The following is a 16,240-nucleotide window of genomic DNA, read 5'->3' on the forward strand; positions in this document are numbered from 1 at the left end:
CTAAACTTCTCAAATTACTGTGAGCCCAATCCTACTGTGGATGCTGGGCCCACACAAGAATTAGCTGAAAATGTTTGTGGTAATGTCTTCATATACGATTTCAAGCAGATTTCACTGTTTGAAACAAAGTTCATAAAAACTTTTGTCTTTCAAGGAGTGGGTATAGCTTTACCAAACAATTCTCATTCTTCTGCCTGGATAACTTCATGGCCAGTGGCAGGGACATCCGAGAAACTTTACAAGAGTAAGGGGCTCAGGTTGTTCCCAAGACCTAGAATAAAGGTATCTTCCCCTGGTGAGCCTGTTACATAATAAATGGAGCTTCTGGGCAAACCACACCTTTAAAAGACAGACCTGAGGGGCACCTGAGTGGCTCAGTCAATTAAGCGTCCGACTTCGGCTCAGGTCTGATCTTACCGTTCGTGAGTTTGAGCCCCACATCAGGCACTGTGCTGATAGCTCGGAGCCTGGAGCCTGGTTCGGATTCTGTGTCTCCCTCTCTCTGACCCTTTCCTGGTCACATTCTGTGTGTGTGTCTCTCTCAAAAATAAATAAACCTTAAAAAAATTTAAAAGACAGCCCTGAAAATTTTTAGGATAGTTTGGAATCATATTTCAGTCATGGAATCTGATGTCACTGGATCAGAGAGTAGATTTTAGTTCTTTTTAGACTCAGGTTCTTGTTCAGATAAGATGAATTCGGTGTTAAAATTTTGGCTGAGGTCTCTTCTGTGTAATCTTGAGACTGTCAGTATCCTTTTCTGGACCTCGCTTTCCAAGTCTATAAAGTAAGACTGATTGGATGATCTTTAAAGGTCTTTCCAACCCCAATATATTCTTTACGGTTTTGAAAGCATCTTTCATTCACACCAGTTTTCTCCTCCCAGGTCTCTAATGAGGTAGGAAGAGCACGGATTTTGAAACAAGACAGACCTGGGGATTGCCTCCTTGCTCCCAGCAGAAGCTGGATGATCTTGACCCAAACATGCCCTTCTTTGGGCCTTAATTTCCTCTTAGAGATTATAATGTTCCCATCCCCCAGGTTGCCTGTGGTTTTGTGTAGTAGAAGGCACTCAGGGTACTGCTGGAAGTCTCCTCCTGACATTCTGAGGATCATTATATGGACCTATTGCTCTATCCACACTGAGCAACTTTCGTATGCTAACATAAGTCACGGGTAACCTGAGCCCATGTATTCTCCTAATATGGAAATCATTCGCTATTCGCGCAGTTTCCAATGAGGGGTTTAATCTCTTGATAGGGTCAGAGAAAGTCTGGGGAAGCAGCTATTTCAAAGGTCATGGCTTTCCCCTTGGCGATTTCATCCTCTGAGCCCTGAAAGGGCAAGTGTCCGCCATTACGCTCCTACAACAGAGTTTGTTTCCTATGGCTGGGTGCCCGGGGAGTGTTCCAAATCCAAGTTTTGGAGCATAACATTTCTACCGCCAAGCCCTTCACCATTTCTCACCTTTGAAGGGTCTCCTATAACTTCAAGGACCACTGCAAAATTTCTTGAAAGTCGAACTAATTTTAGCGTATTTAGATTTTATTCAAGTATGCTCTGTGGCACTTTGTGGTAAGGGTAGGCTGTGGGATCCACCAAGGGTGTGTCCAGGCTCCTGACCAATCACAGAGGGAAGCAGAACTACTCAGCAGTGGGCAGAATGTAAGTTTGACCAACCAAACAAGTCATGAAAGCACTCCTTTGTTTTCAGAGGCGTGCTTTGGTCCCAGTAGGAAGGTTTAGTTCTCCTTAGTCGGAGGGAGATAGTTCTCTCTATCCAGATAAATGAAAGGACACTTCCAAGGAATATTTGTTGCCTTGGTTTGGGTGACAATGGGCTGGATTCAGGAAGAGATGTTAAGGTGAATGAAGTGCATGATTCACCCGGGGGGATATCTGCTGGCAGTGGTCTGTCATCATTTTGAGACTTACATGCTTCACCATTTAAACATTCTAAGGAAATGTGTATCTGGGAAGGCACTGTGGTTAAAAGGTCCATTCGTTTCCGTGAAGTTCTGTCTATGCTTCACGCTTTTCGTTGTCACTGATTTCAGGCAGGGTCAGTACTGGTCTAGTGCCACTCTTCACAATAATGCCACGTTCTTTGATCCCACAATCTCACCCCCTCTACCCTGCTGTCTGAGTTCCATGTCCCGGGAACATCCTGGCTTGCTTCAGGCATTCCTCTGTGGGGAGAATCTCCCATGACCCAAAGGCTCCAGTTTTAGTGCTAAGCCCAAGGAGAATCCAGTGAAGGCATACAATGTGTCTGCCCTAATTTCAGGTTCCAAAATAACATTCAGCTATCTTTTTATAGTAAAATCTCAATCATTCAGAGTCTGATGGGTCAGAATCTTCAAATAGCCAGAATTTCTACCCAGAGTTTTTAGGAAAGAAAGAAGCGATTTTAAAGAGAGAGAGAGAGCGAGAGCAGGTGATATCAGAGATTTAGTACAAGTGGCAATTTCCTGCACCAGGGTCAGTACACATTTGGCCCACTATAGAAGTCCACTTTCGACTTCTATAGTCCTGGGCAATGAACACGTACATTCAGACCGAGGGCCCTGAGGTATTGCAAGATCCTTGGGCACCAAGAAGGATTCCACAATATTCACTTGGTTATATTTGTTGAGGAAGAACAGTGGACTTGTGTGCATTAGAGATATTTTCTGTAGCATTTCAATAATGCCAACACAAGGACTTTCTGTCAAGCACTCGGATACCCAGAAAATTCCATACACGTTACTGGAAGGCACTTTCCCCCTCCTCCTGGCTTTCCCATCCTCTGAGCATGCCACATTCCCCTCCGGCCCTTAGTGTGTGCATCCATGAAATAAAAACATTAAAGTAGATGATATCTGAGGTCCCTTTCCATTCTGACATTCTATGATTATTTTATCTCTAGGATCTCTTAACATGGCTTCTACGTCTCTGGCACTGTGCATAATTCTAGCAGGGCCTGCCCTCGAAGGAAAACAGTTCCTCTGAGTCTCCCCCTGTCATTCAATGCCTTTGAAGTACCAAAGGCCAGGGACACAGTCTCAGGACTATTAGCGCACATTGACTAGGGGCAGAGGTTTTGCTGATCCCATCTGTGAAGGCTAGCAGGGCCCTTTTGGTGACAACCCTCAAGAAGGCCAATGAGGCCAACTCCCACGTAAGAGCACAAGTCCCTCTGACAAGCATGGAATTATTAAATAAAGAATTAAATGAAAGAAAGTTTTGGCAACTGCTTCCAAGAGGGTTTTACTGGCCTGGAGCTAGTTTGAAATTAAGTTTGCATTATTAATTGAAAGGCAAGAAGAGAGTCTTGGAATAAATCAGATAAAATAAATAAAAAGATGATTTTACTTACTGTCAATAATGCCACAGGCAGTCTTGGGATTTGGTGGCAGTCTTAACAAAAATGCCTTATCTTCTTAAGATTTTTTTCTGCCAGCTCTCAGCAGGTCCAAATGTACTTCCGGTCCTTCTTCCCCTAAACGGTGATCATATAAAGCTTCAATGACAGAAAGAAAAAAAAACTTGAAATTTCTACAATGATAAATATTTCTGAGGCCATAACTCATCCCTCGGGCAAATCTAGTACCTGGATACTTCTTCCCATAAGAAGAACTTGCTCTAGAAGCTTGCCTGAGCCACAGTCCTCAAACGTGGGACTTAGGCTTCTAGGAGTCTAAGAGAAACTTACTTTCAAACTGAGCTTATCCCAGATGATCTGATTTTGAACCCACGCCCACCCAAAGTTTACCGCTGGAGGGTGACTGGTTCCACTTACTAAGGGGCGCGATGCCAAAACTTGGGAACTAACAGAGCCAAGCAAAAAATAAACAAGACTTCAGAAGACATGTCTCCTGCATTCCCCATGCCTAATTATAGGAGTGGGTTATCCTCAATGCCAATACTGCTCTTGAGTTTGTCCATTAGCATCCATTTTTCTTCATTACTTTTCTTCCCAATATATCAAACGTCCTCTGTTCACTTTCCACTCATCCTTCAAGACTGACAGCCGCTCCCTCTGCACTAGGGAAGATTTGGGGGAGTGCAGTTCTACAGAGGTGAATATTTTGTAGAAGTCTGGGAGCTGAGCACGGAGACAGTCATGCGTACAAACTGCACAAGAGATAAGCATAAGAAAGTGGGGCCGTTTCACATTTCTAATAGCACCAGGCCTTTGTATTTAAATTCATTCCCATATCCAGTTATACGGACACATATTCAGTTATAAAGTACGAAAAAGATTCTAGAATTAACTACCAGTGCATTTGAGTGTAGCCACTATTCGGTACTATTCACGCCTTGGATTCCGTGTCCCTATTGCAAATAACCCAGCAGGTCGACAGAATGGCTGGAGATGGGAGGCCAGGGGAAGCAGGGTTGGGTAGATTAAATGGTCTATTGAGACCTCCACTTGCTCTATCATTCTGTTAGGAGTCATTGATGTTAATGCTCTTGGACTATTCTGTATGAATAAGGCAAATTGTAATAGACCCACAAATTGATCATTCAACAATCTGAGGCCTGTTTTGAAAGACGGTGCTTAAGGTCTTTTTTTTTATTCATCCCTTGGGTATGTGGATAATTCAAAGGCAAGCACTAGACATATCTGTTGAGTATGTCTGAATAATTGGCCAGTTTGATCTTTAATATTATACAGTTACTACTCTAGCTGTATCTAAGGCTTTATGTTTCCCTTTATGTCACCAGATCACAAATCGCTATCACATCACACATCAAGTACAAGGCTCAGAGAACAGAACGAGTGACGATTAAGACTGTGCACCAGACACGCTCTTCTCTAGTAGGAAGGAAAGGAGTAAACTAACATTTAGTGAGCACCTACTGTGTGTCAGACACTGTGCTAAGAAAGTTCACACACATCATCTAAAGCATGTTCTGTACTGGAAGCAGGTTGCTCTATTCAAAGAATAGATGGTGCTTGAGAGTGGAGGAAGAGGAGGTATTGCATTTGGGACTCAATAAATCCAACAACAAAATACTGATCCAAGAAGTAGCAGCAGAGTACCAGAGGAATTTGCCTGTCAGAGAGATCCCAACATCCTTGGCCGACCGAAGCTAGGATATCAAGAGGCTCGGGGAAAGATGCGTACCTTTTGAGATGACCACACTCCAAGCAAGTTACATTGAGCTTGCTTGGCTCTCCAGAGCTGCGAGGCCTGGGGGTGGACCCGCACCCCTGTGCTCAACCCCTGTGCTCACCCAGCCGCGCCCACATATCTGCCACCTCCAGATAACCCTCTCTCTGGCCCTGGGACACTGGCTGATCACACACCATTTCCTGAAAAGAATTCTCCTGTGTCTTTCTCCAGGGACTTTGGCAGAAGGCTGAGGAGGATGCTTTGTGTGTCCTTTGGCTTTCAAGTGAGGAGCTAATGCCCAAAGCTCGGAGCCAGGGGGGAGGTTTGTCCAAATGCCTGACCTAGAAGGGCCATAACTTCACTTCTTTTCTAATTAGGATAATTAACCTCCCCTGCTCGTTCATTCTATTCCAATCCAGAAAGCGTAAATTGAAATGGCACAGGGGACTGTCGGGCTCTAGGGACAGGAAACCATTTACAAGCCTTTCATCTCCAAGCAGCTGCCATCAAGGCAAAGTCAGGACAAAGTCCTCCTAGCATCCTCACCCTGGAAACAACCTTGGGATGCCTTTAGGACTGCTTTCAGAGTTTTCATCAACGTAAACATCCCATCAGCTATCAAATTTTGCCGAGCTCCGTAGAACTGGCTGACTAAGTTGGAATTGGGGCTGTGGGGATTGCTCATAGTAGGTAGCATATCTCTTTGTATTGTTGCCTGGACTTTGTGGTGGGTTCAAGGAGACCAAAAACGGATGCCTTCAAGTGGGTGGCATTTGATGTGGGATTTGTGGAATTTGTTCTTTGGCAACAACCACTGGAGGCAAAACTTCAGGAGCATTTCCTAAACTGGAATCCAATAGCAGCATTATCACATAGGACAGAGACACAACTGAGAGGGAACAACGCTGCAGTTCTCCGTCTAGTAGCGTTAATTCCCCATACCTCACCTCTGAGCGGCTTCGAGAGTTCCTCATCAAGTATCTACAGCTTCCGTGCTGCCTAGGCAGATAGCCCTGGGTATAGTCCTCTGGGTCTTTTGTTCCTCGTTACTACACGACTCAGTCCAAGGTCTCCCCTACATGCAGCCCTTCACGCCTGTAAGGGAAGCCACTGTGTTCTATAGTCTTTCTGCCCAGAGCTCTCTGGCTGCAGCCTGTTGTGAGCCTCCATGGCTGATGGGAAAGGCAAGATGACAGAGTAATAGATGAGGTTAGGCTGCCCATTTGGACTGAGTAGTAAAGGGTTCTTTCCAGCCTGGTAATGCTAAGATTTTCCCCGGGTCTACCTTGGTTGGAACCTTGAAATATCCCCCGTAGATGAAGACCCTGACTTGCTACTCAGTATATCATAGAGCCATCGGCATAAATGTCAAGAGACTTGTCCTGGGCCTAGGTTGAACAATTGAGTCACCCTCCAGCCTTTGCCAGTTCGTGCTCTGGTCCCCTCCTAGCCCTACACTTCCCACCCATAACCTCTACCAAAGCCTAGGCTGTCCTTCCTTCTGAATCACCCATCTGTGTTAATCAGCCGAAGTGCGGTTCTCAGTAGATATATAATAATGACCAGCGCTTCTTCCATTCTGATCTGCTTACAGATCACCTGGGGAGCTTGTCAAAAGGCAGATTCTAATTCATTTAAGTCTGGGGTGGGGCCCGAGAGTCTGCATTTTTAACAAGCAGCCTCGGTGATGCCAAGAACTGGTCCATGAACCATACTTTAAGTAGCAAAGATGGCAGTACAGCATGTTTAGGGCCTTCTATCATTGATATGCCGATCCAGGGGCCGTACTTTACGCAGCGAGAACATAGAACGTCTTCTGAATGAGTTTAACCCAGCTGCACCGCTTGGAGTAAGAGATAGTGACCTCTCTTCTTGGCAGTTCACGATAGCATCCTTTCATATGGAGGCTAAAACAACACTTTAGTGTAACCAGAGCTGTGCAGAGGGCGTGGCAAATGTGGACCTTGGCATAGGCTATCATTCTTGGGACCTGGGTTACGTGAATAAGCCTTTCTGGGCACCTGCCCTGCTTCCTGAAGCCAATCATGCAGGCCAAACTCATTTTGGGTCCAACCACTCCATTTATTGCATCTCCTTTCACAGTGGCTCCGGATGGCTGCTGCTGCCACATCACTCATGCTGTGATCTGCATCAGTGGCTAAGACAACGGAAGCAGCTACATCATCCAAGGCACAATCCATTTATTTCATGCTGAAAAAAACCAATCTTCGCTCCAAGTGGGGCCCGCTAAGCTGGGCAGTTGCCACAGCTTCGAGTTCATGGGAAATATGCCTTTTGCACCATTTAGTTCCTCAGTGGAGAGCAATGTACCCCTTGAGGAGGCCCCAGATGTCATTACTTCATTGATACTGGGCTGGACAGAGCAAGCCCACTTCTCCTCTAAAGCACAAGGTGTATAACTCCTGGAGTTGTCAAAACATAAATTTGCTGGAGAAATTCACTGCCTTGTTTCTTTCCTAAACTAATTCCTGAATCCTTTCCTCTTTAGCATCGCTGCTGATTAGGTTCTTTACTCAAAATAAACCTTGAAGAACATTGTATTTGGTTTAGGGGATGCTCTATTACACTGATATTTGCAGAGCTAAACACTGCAGATGGGAAGATTTCCCTAAGAAGATTCCAGAGCATTGTGATTATGTGGTTTTGATCCAAAATATAAACATGTTTTATGGCCTAAGGGGCTTGTCAAGCAATGTTTTAAAACACACTGGCAAATTTAAGATGGTTTTAAAAGTAGGCTTATTTGAGGATCCCAAATGGTCCCAAACCTATACTCCCCGGTAGCCGCTTGGGAACAGGTCTTGCTGGACTGACCCATTGCTGGCTCTGGTAGGGTCTCCAAGCCAAAGAAATATTCACCATTAACTGTTTTCCTCTTGTCCACTGGCCCTGCCCCCCTATGCCAGTTACTTGCCTCTCCTGGAGGACTTAATAAATACTTTCATCCGCATAGGACCCTACAACTCCACCTCTCCTTCAAAATGACACATAGAGACCTAATACACTGGCCACTGGGCTCAAATTTGCAGCCAAGAGGAACTCAGCCATTTTGTTAAGTTCTGTCACTGAGCACTTTGCCTCAGTGAGCACAGAAGCTTTTTGGGCATGGTTGACTAGTCCCTCCTCTAACCCAATCATTATGATGACTAGCTACATGGTTCCTAATTAGATTCATTTTATTCAAATAAATTCCTAGCCAGCGCAGTTTCCCAGCAGTCCATCACTAGAGTCGGCATCTTAACTGTAAGTGATTCAGGGTTCTCCCTCCGTAAGCCTTCCAGATTCTAGCTTGCTGAAGCACTCCTAAATTCGGTCATAGCCACGCGGTTGTTTGTCATTTGCGACTCATTAGCTCAGTTTGGTAGGTCCCCCCGGCTAAATGAAGCCAAGGCCATGACTTTGATGGTTGCTAGGGACAATTAGCCTCCCTCTAGTCCACAGGTCTATACTTTTTCCTCCATGTTGGCCAGCCAACCTTCTTAGTAATATGTGCCATTTGTGGCACGAGAGGCTGGGCCTAATGGTGGGGCTGGCTTTGTTTGCACCTCTTAACTTCACACCCGCAGCTTGAGTGAACGTGTTCGTTTCTAAGTGAAACGCTCATTAGGAACAATGAGGGTAAGTGAACAGAAATTTTTATAAAGATGTTTTCTCACTGTCCCTCTTTCAGATTATCTTTCCTTTTCTCTAAGTCCTAGCCTGCATTTGCCTATTAGCAAAATAGAATGATCCTTTTTATTATTATAATTTGAGAGAAAGAGAACACAAGCAGGGGAGAGGGGCAGAAGGAGAGAGAATCTTAAGCAGGCTCCACGCTCAGTGTGGAGTTTGATGTGGGACTTGGTCTTACAAACCCGGGATCATGACCTGAGCCAAAATCAAGAGTTGGATGCTCCACCGAGTGAGCCACCCAGGCGCCCCAGAACAGAATGTTCTTGATCCACTCTCCAAATTCTGTCTGACAGTACCTATTTATATAGTCCTTGAGGGACCCCTCAAAATAGAATATTGAAGAAACTGAGTCCCAGAATGGGAAAGGAACAACCACAAGTTCACCCAGTTTAATGAACCTCTCAAGACTTTCTTAGAAGGAAAATCCTAGATTGCAAGGAAGTAGAGACATGTATAATACCTCCTCTGAAATTTATCCTAGGAGCAAAGAAAAACACTTGAAGATTTTTGAAAATGAGCATGGCTGTTCCACAATCAAAAGAATGAGAACGTTAAAGCCAGTCTTAGCGAACAGCTTGGCTGGAAGGGGAAGGACTGTTGCCACAGCCCAAGCAACTACCAGTAATAACTTCACAATAGCTGGCCATCATGGGAATGTAAAGAAAGGCAAAGACACAGAAAGGATGAATTAATTTGACTTCATGTTTGCTCAGGGCAATGGCAGAACCAAAGATAACGCTCAGATTTGCTAACTCGGAGATTTGACAGAAATAGGGAAGTCAGGAAAAAACCAGCTGCTTTGGAGGCTGGGGGCATCTGAGACAGTGTGAGAAGGAAGGGCCATGATAAAACTCACCCAAGTCTAGTAACTCCAACTCAACTCCAAAGGTGGTGATTAACTGATGAGCGATATGCCATTATCCAGAGAACCCCGGCTGTGTTTCTGTTAAGCATTCACTTACAGTTGATGGCACAGTAAGTAGCCTAGTGGGCCTGAAAAATTCCAGGGTGTCTTCAGGTAGTTATACAACAATGTGTTCTAAAGCCCTCGCTGTCGACTGTTAAAAACTGAGAACAAACTGAGGGTTGATGGGGGGTGGGAGGGAGGGGAGGGTGGGGGATGGGTATCGAGGAGGGCACCTTTTGGGATGAGCACTGGGTGTTGTATGGAAACCAATTTGACAATAGATTTCATATATTGAAAAAAAATAAAATAAAATAAAGCCCTCGCTGTCATGGAGAAATACATAGACAACGTATGACTCCATATTCCCTGAACTACTGCACATATTGGAGTAATTTCAGCCACTGATGAAGAGAAAGGACAGTTTGAGCTTAGAAGTCAAACCCGGGTATTAGTCTCAGCTCCAAAGTTTACTAGTTATGTGCATTTATTTGTAAACACGTACCTCTCCGAGGCCCGATCTCATCTGGTAATTGGGAAGAACTACCTATGCTTAGCGTTGTTGGGACGATTAGATGTAATAATGTATAGAAATGCTTACCACACTGCCCATCCCAAAGTAGGCATTCGGTAAATGTGAATTTATACTCCTATCCCATACTTTACAGGGAAAGGAAAAGCAGTTCAATTTAAAATCTGAGGAATGAGGGTGCCTGAGTGGCTCCGTCGGTTAAGCATCCGACTTTGGCTCAGGTCATGATCTCACGGTTCTTGGGTTCGAGCCCCGCGTCGGGCTCTGTGCTGACGGCTCGGAGCCCGGAGCCCGCTTCGGATTCCGTGTCTCCCTCTCTCGGCCCCTCCCCTCCTCACGCTCTGTCTCTGACTCTCAAAGATGAGTAAACGTTAAAAAAATTTTAAACATGAAATAAAATCTGAGGAATGAGAGTAAAGTATTTATACGTGAAAATATGAAAGTATCTATTATTCCAACAATGACTTAAAGGTGGCATTCAACCATAACCCCTGAGAGAGAGTCATCACCGTCTGTGGTCTAAGATTCTCAAGCTAAGAGTAGTTGGGCGTGAGAGCTTAGAACCCTGATTTCCCCTGCCGTCTCAATCAGGTGATCTGTTTGATGAGATATGTGGTGAGCTGAGTTTTGATGAATGAGCAGTTTACACGATGGAAATGGGGCTTTTCTAGGTGTTGAGGGACGGCCGGAGTAAAGCACTAGAGATGGACGAGTCTGGAGACGGCTGTGCCGGCATGAGGATGGTGTGATTAGGCAAAGGTCAATCGAGCCATGAGTTTCAAAGCCTGTGTAGATTAGAATGGGCCCCAGTACCAAAGGGGAGGGAGACCCAGCTAGATCTGAGGAGGAAGTTATGCTCTAATACACAAACGTACTTGTGGAATTTCTGGCTTCCCCCTGCAAAGGCATTGAAGAAAAGAGGAACAGAGACTTTAAGGAAGCCACAGAAGTCTTGTAGGCAAAGTTACAAGGAATATCCACAATGATTTTCCTGTTGGGTTTTTTTAAGTTTATTTACTTACTTTGATAGAGAGAGATAGCATGAGTGGGAACAGAGAGAGAGGGAGAGGAGAGAGAGAGAGAGAGAGAGAGAGAGAGAGAGAGAGAAAATCCCAAGCAAGCTCCACATAATCAGCATGGAGCCAGATTTGGGGCATGAACTCACAAACCATGAGATCATGACCTGAACCAAAATCAAGAGTCAGATGCTTAACTCAGCCACCTAGGCATCCTTCCTGTTGAATATTCACTTTTACTCAATACCAAAATGAATCTTTATCCAGAAAAACACAACAGAAACATCACTTCACATTAATATTGAAAGTTAAAACATGAAAAGGGTTGTGGTCATGGTCAAGTTGGGATCCACCACTGGAAAAACCATTTTCTCCCTCTGGACTTCAGTTTCCTATTCGTACAAGGAAGAGATTGGGGCTGTCACTAAATTCTGGCTCTAATACTTGAGAATGCTAAGAGACTTAGGAGAATCCTGGCCATCTCAGACAACCTAACTTCTCTACAGTTCAGGCGAGATTCAGCCACTCTTCCTGGAGCCCAAGGCCTGCACAAGATGAAACATTAGCCTGTAACCCTTCTTCACACTGTTACATCCACCGTCGTATCCCCATTGGAAAAACTCAACGGAAAGAAAACAACTAATCAAAACGAGTTGATCTTCGTGACGTTTTTATGTGTGTGTTTCTCTTTTTAGCATGAGAGGGCATGTGAAAATACTTATTTACCTTGTAAGTTTGCACACCTCACTTGCAGTGTTTCCAAAGCAGTTTTTAGACCACAGGATTAAGTCAAAGGGAACTTTTTTCCCTCAAGGGAAAAGCATGCTCGCCGTTGTCCTCAGGACTGTATCTCTAGCCCTTCTGCATCCTCTAGGCGAAAGCTTGCCCGTAATATTACCTTTGACAGCCTTCCAATAGTATCAGGATCAAGAAATCTCTGCACTTGCAGGCAGAATAGGCCTCAGTCCTTTGCAATCACATCCAGACCCCTTTCATCTTTGACATAAATCTGCCTTCATTTTCTACCCCCTTTCCTTATTACTGGTAGCCAGCACCCATACCTGACCCTCAAAGCTCAGAAATGTTAAGAGGTTTGGCTTAGCCTTGCTTTCTCAAAATTAAGAATGCCAAAGAATGTTTCCAGATAAGCGCTCTCCTGATAAGAAATCTTTTCTTAATAGAATGCAAGCACATATTTTCTGAGCTTAAGTCCCACCTGGGTCAATCCACCTTACTTCTCCCTAGGCACAGGCCACAATGTAAGCTATAAACTACTGTGTACAAAGGGAAGCCTTTGTGTGTGTATATATATATATATATATATATATGTTTTATCCATTCATCCACTGATGGACATTTAGGTTGTTTCCATTTCTTGGATATTATAAATAATGATGCAGTGACCATAGGAGTGCATGTATCTTTTTGAATCAGCCTTTTTATATTTTCTAGATAAATATCCAGAAGTGGAATGACTAGCTCATACGGTATTTCTATTTTTAATTTTTTGAGGAATCTCCATTGGTGGCTGCACCAATTTACATTTGCACCAACAGTGCACAAGGGTTCCTTTACCTCCACATCCACTCCAACACTTATTTCTTGTCTTTTTGATACTAGCCATTCTAACCAGTGCAAGGTGATATCTTATTGAGCCATTCTAAGAGGGTGAGGTTTCAGTTTGCATTTCCCTAACAAGTCATGCTGAACATCTTTTCATGCGCCTGTTGGCCATTTGTATTTCTTCTTTGAAAAACATGTCTATTCAGATCCTCTGCTCATTTTTTAATTGGGTTGTTTATTTTTGTTGATGGTGAGTTGTCAGGGTTCTTTATATATTTTGGATACGAATCCCTTGTTGGATGTATGATTTGCAAAAATTTTCTATTCAGTAGGGTGCCTTTTCATCTTGATGATGGTTTCTTTCACTGTGTAGAAGCTTTTTGGTTTGATATATTCCCACTTTTTTTTTTAATTTTTGCTTTTGTTTCTGTATTATTTTTTTTTATATCAGGCTTTGTGTGGTTGAGGATCAGAAGGCTTGCCTGTTCTGCTTTCTCCAGACGTTAAGCAAATCTACTCCAGATGGTCTTTCAAATTTCCTCTCAGCCGACAATGCAAACCAAGTTTACTTTTACCCAATACTGACGTATCTATTTGGGCATGCTTTCTCAGCTTATGATGAGAATAGAGCCATGTGATTCGCCAGCAGGGAGACAAAGTTCGGGACACAAAAGAAAGATGGAAAGGCAGAATTACACGCACCACCAGTGTCAGAACCAACTCGAAACTTGACAAGCAGTCGGTCAGTAGTTACCCCCTCGACTGGGATATTTGAGTGCCGGGAATCCTTCAGGCGGCCAAACAATACCTCCTACTTACTATTGTCTACAATTTCTCCATTAGAGTTTGCCCCTTTACGTTCAGTCTTTGATTCTGATTGAAAACACCAATTCTCCGTGGAGGGGGTCACCATTAAGCTTTAATCTGCCATGGGCAGTCTAGTATGAGTAAAGGGTTTGATTTGGAGTGAGGGAAGATTTAGATGGGGAAAGAAGAAAGGGATATGGAACTGAGACATGGGGAGGAGGGGGACCTTCTGTTCACAGACTCCCAAATTAGCTAAGGTCCCATCCTAATAATGCAGGTGCAAGGAAGAGAAGATTTGCTGAGGGTCAGCTTTTAATTAAAGGGAAACTTAAACAAACACAGTTATGAGGAATGAAGACCTCAGGGAAATCTTAATTCACTAAGGGTAAATTGGGCCAGGCGTGGGTGAATATTTGTTTTTATCCTGTTCCCTAAAATCCACAGACTGACATCCATATGCAAACACAGAGGGATTCTTGATCTTTCCATCTCGAGCTCCTCATACACAGAAGAGTTTCTGCATTAGCATCTCAAATTTAGGCAATCAATATATTGATTTTGGTGGACACCAAATGTGTTTCAGTCAAATTAAAACAAAAACAAACAACAATAAACAACAAAACGTGGATTCAGATGTACTATAGGAATCTTTCCATGAATCCTTTTTAAAGAAAAGTACATTTGTAATATGAATAATCATACCCTGGAGTGTTGGAGTTGAGCTCATATTTTTGAATATCAGATTTCTTAGATATGACCAAATATAACTCAAAATAACTGAATTGGGCTTATCATCTCTCTCTTTCCTCTGCCTCTATTTTTCTGCTCTCCACTTGTATCTCAGAAACCACCTTCATGTACCATATGTAGCTTCCCCCATTCACTTACTTTGCCACAATATACAAGATAATTTTATCTGAAATTCCATGGAGACCAGAGATGTAAGAAATGAAGAGAGTGGTTCACCTAAGTTTCGGGTTTAAAGCCCAGGTGAGCACAGGAATAAGAGCAGAAGAGAAATTTTCATTTGCTTCCTTTCATCTCACACAATTTTTTAAGTTTATTTATTTATTTTTGAGAGGGGAAAGAGATGAGTGGGGGAGGGACAGAGAGAGAGGGAGAGAGAGAGAATCCCAAGCAGTCTCCTCACAGTCAGCACATAGCGCCCAACATGGGGCTTGAACTCACGAAACCGTGAGATCATGACTTGAGCCAAAATCAAGAGTCGGTCGCTTAACTGACTGAGCCACCCAGGCACCCCACATAATTTTCTGATGTACAAGAATATTAATTGCATAAAATGTTAAACTTCTGTTAATTAAAATGTGTCACAGAAAACATTACATGTCAAATAAACTGAATTAAAATATATGTGACATATGTTACAGACACTTATCATTAATATATTAAGACTCTTGTAAATCAATAAGAAAGCCATTGGGGCACCTAGCTGGCTCAGTTGGTAGAGCATGCTACTCTTTATCTCATGGTTGTGGGTTCGAGCCCCACGTTGGGCATGGAGCCTACTTTAAAAAAATAACAAAAAGAAAGAAAAGGAAAGCCATCAATATCACAGCAGGAATCTGAACAAAGGAAATAAATGGGAAATTCTCAAAATAAGGAATAAACATGGACACAAAAAGTTTTAAAAGTCATTAACTTTACTAACAGTCAGAGAAATGCCAAAAAGAAAGAGAATCTTTTTATACCCCTTTATCAAATGGGCACATGTATTATTCAATGCTAACAAAAGTGAAGAGAGACGAGTAATCTCATATTCTGCTGATGGGGACATAAAGTGGTACAACCTTTCTGAATGACAATTTGGCAATATGTATCAAAAGCCTTAAAAATGTCCATAACTGTTTGGCCTGATATTCCTACTTCTAGACATTTATCCTCTGGAAATAAGTAGAGATGCTGTATGAATGCTGTCATCACAGCATTATTCGTAGTAGGGAGTGACAAGAAACCATCGAAATTTTCATACTGGAGAATGTTTAAATAAAATTAAATATGTCTAAGGGATGGAATATTATGTAGCCATTAAAGCCATGTTTGAAAACATGGACTAACATAAGACAATGTTCAAGATATCATGTTAGTTTTTTTAAGTTTATTTATTTATTTATTTTGAGAGGTGGGAGAGAGTATGAGTGGGGGAGGGGCAGAGAGAGAAAATCCCAAGCTGGCCCGCGCTATCAGTGCAGAGCCTGATGCTGGGCTCGATCTCACAAACCAAGAAATCACGACCTGAGCCAAGATCAAGAGTTGGACACTTAACCGACTGAGCCACCCAGCCGCCCTTATAATGTTAGCCTTTTAAAGACAAGTACACAAATAGTACAATCTGTTTTACTAAAAAAAAAAAAGAGCATGCAGTATGTTTATATAAAATAAAATAGGGGCGCCTGGGTGGCGCAGTCGGTTAAGCGTCCGACTTCAGCCAGGTCACGATCTCGCGGTCCGTGAGTTCGAGCCCCGCGTCGGGCTCTGGGCTGATGGCTCGGAGCCTGGAGCCTGTTTCCGATTCTGTGTCTCCCTCTCTCTCTGTGCCTCCCCCGTTCATGCTCTGTCTCTCTCTGTCCCAAAAATAAATAAAAAACGTTGAAAAAAAAAATTT

At 43.3% G+C, this 16,240-nt stretch overlaps 1 protein-coding gene and 1 long non-coding RNA gene across 10 annotated transcripts in view; one reads left to right on the forward strand and one right to left on the reverse strand.

Moving 5' to 3' along the window:
* Positions 1-16,240, forward strand: part of GRIA3 (glutamate ionotropic receptor AMPA type subunit 3) — a 268,497-nt gene that overhangs the window by 112,428 nt on the left and 139,829 nt on the right. The gene's annotated exons all lie outside the window — the stretch shown is intronic.
* The window catches only part of LOC131502940 (uncharacterized), a 160,530-nt gene that overhangs the window by 12,676 nt on the left and 131,614 nt on the right, over positions 1-16,240 (reverse strand). For all 3 annotated transcript variants that reach the window (XR_009257264.1, XR_009257265.1, XR_009257266.1), the window contains exon 3: positions 3,359-3,502. This is a non-coding gene — a long non-coding RNA (uncharacterized LOC131502940). The remainder of the gene's footprint in view (positions 1-3,358; positions 3,503-16,240) is intronic.

Source organism: Neofelis nebulosa, chromosome X (assembly GCF_028018385.1).
Source record: "Neofelis nebulosa isolate mNeoNeb1 chromosome X, mNeoNeb1.pri, whole genome shotgun sequence".
Taxonomy (NCBI): Eukaryota; Metazoa; Chordata; class Mammalia; order Carnivora; family Felidae; genus Neofelis; species Neofelis nebulosa.